Source organism: Xenopus laevis, chromosome 7L (assembly GCF_017654675.1).
Source record: "Xenopus laevis strain J_2021 chromosome 7L, Xenopus_laevis_v10.1, whole genome shotgun sequence".
Taxonomy (NCBI): Eukaryota; Metazoa; Chordata; class Amphibia; order Anura; family Pipidae; genus Xenopus; species Xenopus laevis.
This window is the reverse complement of record NC_054383.1, coordinates 48,452,985-48,458,984: the sequence shown is the minus strand read 5'-3', so window position 1 is coordinate 48,458,984 and position 6,000 is coordinate 48,452,985.

Here is a 6,000-nt window from a genome sequence, read left to right as displayed (position 1 = left end):
TTCCAAATACAGGTATGGGACCTATTATCCAGACCTGTTATAATGGGTCTTTCCGTAATTTGGATCTCTATACATTTAGTCTACTAAAAAAATCAATTAAACATTAATTAAAACCAGTAGTATTGTCTTGCTTCCAGTAAGAATTAAGTATATCTTATTTGGGATCAAGTACAAGGTACTGTTCTATTATTACAGATAAAAAAGAAATACTTTTTACAAATGGTAAATATTGAATTAAAAGCAAGTCTATGGGAGATGGCCTTCGCATATTTTTTCTGGATAACATATCCCATACCTTATTATAAAACTATGAAATATGTGTTATTAATGAATGCTGGAACATTGCTAGAATTATGTATTATTTCATTATTAAACCATTTATTTCTTGGTTTACAAAAACATGTCAATCTGCAACTTTCTGAAACAATGAGATTCTTATGACAGCAGGCACTCAAGGCTTATCAGACAAGCTTACAAGACACTTTTAACTGCGTAATTGTGTGTTTCATAAATACCCGTAGAGTGTGCTGAAGATGCAAAAATGTTTTAATCGTTTGTTTGGTCAGTGCAACATTCAGCTGCTGTTTAACACAAAGGAGAAACTGAAACTGAAGTCTAGGAAGCAGCTAGTTTTGCAGTCCCAGATCCATCTAATTTACTAGATATACAGTATGTTATCTAAAATGCTTCTGACCTGGGGTTTTCTTTCTGTAATTTTGATCTTCATACCTTAAGTCTACTAGAAAATCATGTAAACATTTAGGGGCAGATTTATCAAGGGTCGAATTTCGAAGTTAAAAATACTTCGAAATTTGACCATCGAGTTGAAATACTTCGACTTCAAATATCAAAGTTTTTTTCAGCGAATTTGGGTATCCTGCGGCCGAAGTAAAATCTTTCGATCGAACGATTAAAGCCTTCGAATCAAGCGATTCTAAGGATTTCAGCTATTGATTGAATGATTTTACTTCGACTTCCAAAAACGTAGAAAAATGCTCTAGAAGGTCCCCATAGCCTAACATAGCACTTCGGCAGGTTTAATTTGGCGAAGTATTGAAATCGAAGTTTTTTTTAATGAGACAGTACTTTGATTATCGAATAGTCGAATATTCTAACAGTTTTACTTCAAATCGAAGTCATAGTACCCTATTCGATGGTCGAAGTATCCAAAAAATTACTTCGAATTTCGAATTATTGTACTTTGAAAATTCCCTCGAATTCACTTTGACCCTTGATAAATCTGCCCCTTAATAAATCCAATAGGCTGCTTTTGTTTCCAATAAGGATAAATTATATCTTAATTTGGATCAAGTACAATGTACTGTTTTATTATTACAGATAAAAAGGAAATCCATTTTTAAACATATGAATTATTTGGATAAAACGGAGTCTATGGGAGATGGCCTTTCTGTAATTCGGATCTTTCTAGATAATGTGTTTCTAGATAAAGGATCTTATACCTGTATTTTAAATGTGAAAAACACCATATCTAAATTGCCATTTGGAAAGTCTTTCTGGATCACGGGTTTCCGAATAATTGATCCTATACTTGTATTAAAAGTTGCTGGACTCTGGTGCCCTTATTAAAGAACTGTGTTTAGTGATGTTACATATATACACTTATATTTAGCCCGGTACAAAGCACTTCCTGGTAGAATTCCTCTCATTAATAGAAAGGGTATATGCATGTGAAACCAGAGCGTTGAAGACTTTCTGTTGAGTAAAATGCCTCCTAGCACTCATGTGTCAAAACTTTGGATTATGTAAAATGGGGAAGCACAAAAGAATATTGGTTAGAGGATACTCGTGAGCATAAGAAAAACAACAGAGCCATAAAAAATTCCATTTGACATTTTAAACTGCATCATGTATTGTCTGTCTAAACTCATCATAAAAATCATGTGCCATAATTAATCTGCTTTATGGGTGCTGGGCAGTGTTGAAACCAGCAACCAGATTGTATTTTACATTTCATGTTGGAGAGAAGCAGAAAAGAAAGAAAAAACAGAGAAAGAAGTTCTAAATGCAAACTGTCAATTCTAACATAGCCCTTACATAGAATAAAGGGTATTGATGGGGAAGTTTTATGTGCCTGTTTGAGTATTATAGATTGAGAGTTTAATGTACAGGCAGGGGTAGGCAGGGAGAGGCACGTGCCTAGGGTGCAATGGTGTGGGGGGTGCCAGGCACATATCGCATTTGTAGCTTACCCCTAGTCCGGGCTCTTTTTGGATTACCGCCCGCAAGTTTCTTTAAGTCTCCCACTCCTCATCGGCAACACATTGGCAGAGAACCTTTCTGTAATTTGGATCTCCATACCTTAAGTCTACTAAAAAATCATTTAAACATTAAATGCCTCCAATAAAAAGTAATTATATCTTAGTTAGATCAAGTACAAGGTGCTGTTTTTTTATGGAAAAGACCAATATTTTTAAAAATATGAATTATTTGATTAAAATGTAGTCAATGGGAGATGGCCTTCCCGTAATTTGGAGCTTTCTAGATAATGTGTTTCTAGATAAAGGATCTTATACCTGTATTTTAACTGTAAAAAACACCATATCTAAATTGCCATTTGGAAAGTCTAATTCTTACATGTTTACATGATGATGTTATCATCATGTAATCATCACTCAATTAAATGCACATGTTTATCAGAACATTTATTTGTTAAGGTAATACACTAAAAATTAATATATTTACTCAAAGCAAGATTTAATCTCCTTGAGAGGAAATGACTTACTAGGAGGCACTTGTTTAACTATTTAAGCATTTGAGCTTTACATAATTAGACCAATACACTTTAAAATAGCAAATAAAAAGCCTTCTCATCTAAGGGATCAGCTGGTCAATAAATTAAATGAACCTCCACTGAAACAGGGTACCTGGTTAAGTCAGACATAAATACAAATATATAATACATAAAATAAGGATGCATATAATGGCCATTGTATACGATTTTTTTTACTATGCACACAATTGTAGGCTACGTGAATATGTAATATAAGGATGTATTTATTCTGTAAATATGGATATTGTGACAAGCTGGCTGCCTGTACACATAATTTTGGGGGAAATTAGCTTTGATAGGCAGGTAAGTGGAGGATCAGGAGCATAAAGACAGGGACACGGTGTCTTCAGGCAAAACTCTTCCCAACATAAAGGTACTGGCATACAGGAACACAGTTCATTAGCATTCTAACAGCTCCTGTTCAAGAGTTTTCCCCACACTGGGGTTCTTACCATACAGGTTGGCTTCCACACACACTAGAATATTCAGGCTCCTCACTAAGCCCCTTTTACTCTCCCCTCGAGGGATATCGAACTCACTAGTCTCTTAACCCTTCTTCCCCACCAGGGATTTAGGCTCACCAGCCTCTGCAACTCTCTTGCTGGCATAGAGTTGCCACCTCACCCTTTTAAAACTGAATACATATGGAATCCATGGCTGCATGGCTATTTAACAATTCATTTAGATGCATGGCTGCACATAAATCAGTCCAGTCTACAGCATGCATCTAAATGAATTGCTAATAAGCCATGCAGGCTGTGGATTCCAAATGTGTTCAGTTTTAAAGGGATGAGGTGGCAACCCTATGCTGGCAGCAATATGCCTTCTGCCAGGCACTGTCTCTCCCAGCAGCACCACACTTCTCTCCACTCTAGGAGGTGTCCAGAGAGCTCTAAGGTGTGGGAACACAGCCATTTTACATTTCCAGGGAGCTCCTCTGTCAGCTGCCACTTGATTACTTAGCTGAGAGGGAATATTAACCCTACCTGAGCTGGGTATCCCTCTGCAACCCATACAATGCAACTTAAATGCACTCTTTTCAGTGCACTTTCCTCCAATGCTGTCACAGTATGAACAGCAATTGTAACTTGTATATTATGTTGCCATGAAGATATGTATAGGTGTACTGATGATTGAGTCATGAACACTAATGTGACATTGACGCCCATGACTAATGAGAAGTGATTGGTTCAAGTGAGTGCTAGGTTCACCAGTGTGTCTATTTTATATTTTGTTTAAATTATCATTTTGATGGCATGTATTCTAAATTATTAATGATGGGTGAATTTATTCACTAGGCGCGAAACCGCCGCGAAAATTCTCCAGCGTAAAAAAAATGGATGCCTGCGTCTTTTTTTTGCCGGCGTCAAAAAAACGGCGCTGTTTCGTAAATTTTTCACCGTTTACGCCCAAAATTCGCCCATCACTATTTGTGATGCCATGTACAGGTATGGGATCCATTATCTGGAAACCTGTTATCCAGAATGGCCATCTCCCATAGACTACATTTTATCCAAATAATCCAAATTTTTAAAAACAATTCTATTTTTCTCTGTAATAATAAAACCATATATTGTACTTGATTCAATGAATTAATCCTTATTGGAAGCAAAACCAGTCTCTTGGTTTTATTTAATGTTTACATGGTTTTCTAGTAGACGTAAGGTAGGAATATCTAAATTAAGGAAATATCCGGAAAACCCCAGGTCCCGAGTGTTCTGGGTAAAAGGTTCCATACCTGTGCATTTGTATGTATGTATTTAGTAGGATTTATTAGAGATTTACTGGGTAGGTTTTTAAAAGGAGGTTCTTTTTCATATTTACAGTTTGTCAAAGTGTTAAAGATTCATTCAATTTTGTAGCTAAACTGGGCCTATAACAGTCTCTAATAATATATCTAAATAATGGAAGCACTCTTTTGGCATATTGTATGCCAGAAATGTCAAATGACACTAGAGGAGGTGATGCCTATGTATGCACTGCAGGTTTTAACATCAGAATGCATCCCAAGAGCATATTCTATTATAGAATACTACATGAGGATTGCTAACCTAATAGGAATGATAAGGAATTACTACATCTTTGCAGAACCTTAATCTCATTTGTTGTGATGGGCGAATAAATTAATTTGCCGTGAATTTCTGTGTTTCGCCGCAAGCAAATTAATTTGCAAAACTGCTGCAAAAATTCACCAGTGAAAAATCCACTGCGTCAAAAAAAAAATCGCACATAAAAATTGCCACGTGTCAAAATTATTCAGACGCCCATTGATTATAATGCATTTGGACAAAGTAGTCACGCGTATCAAATATTTTGCTCGCCTCAAAATTTACACACGTCAAAATTGGCTTCAATGTGTTTCGCGCATTTATTTTGTAAATTTTTCAGCGAAGCACATGTTCTCCCATCACTACTCATTTGTATTAATACAGGGAGCTCCTGGGCAACAGCTCTGTGCAATTTAAGTTTATCTTCTGGGCATTTGCAGATGTTCTGTGTAATAACTTTGAAGAATAGTTTGGGTGCTTGCTGGTTTCTATTAAAACAGGCATGGGAATTGTGTGCCATGGCCCCCAAAAGTATTTATCCCAGAAAGCTATGGGTCCTGCTCCTTTCACTTACAGAGTGGGCAGGAGGGAAGTTAAAAATCCAACTGCGTGCCAGTCCAACTCCAGGATTAGCTGGTGAGACTTAAACCTTTGAGCAAAAGGAGCAATACCCACAGACAGTCTACAATCACTTGTGGACAATAATGGCATGCAGTTGCTTGTTTACTAAAAAGTAGAAAGGGAAAGAGCAAAATAATATAAAAATATCTCACTGTATATAATATGTTTGGTGCCAGAACTTGTTAATTACTGTATGTAATTTGTTACCCACTGTCTCTCACTGTATATTCTGTGCTGGGGGTCTCAGTACCCCCATCTCTCACTATATATTATTTGCTTCCGATGCCAGAGCCCATGGTGTCTCACTGTATATAATGTGATGGGGGGTCTCAGTACCCACTCTCTATCACTATATATAATTTGCTTGTGGTGCCAGTACCCACTGCCTCTCATTGTACATATTGTACTAAAGGTGACAACGTCCATTGCCTCTTGCAATGTTCATGTAGTGTCAGTACCCACTGCCTCTCTCTGTATATAATATGTATAGTGCAAGGCAGGAATAAGCGGTAGGCAGATGAGATGGGGGGATAGGCTTTT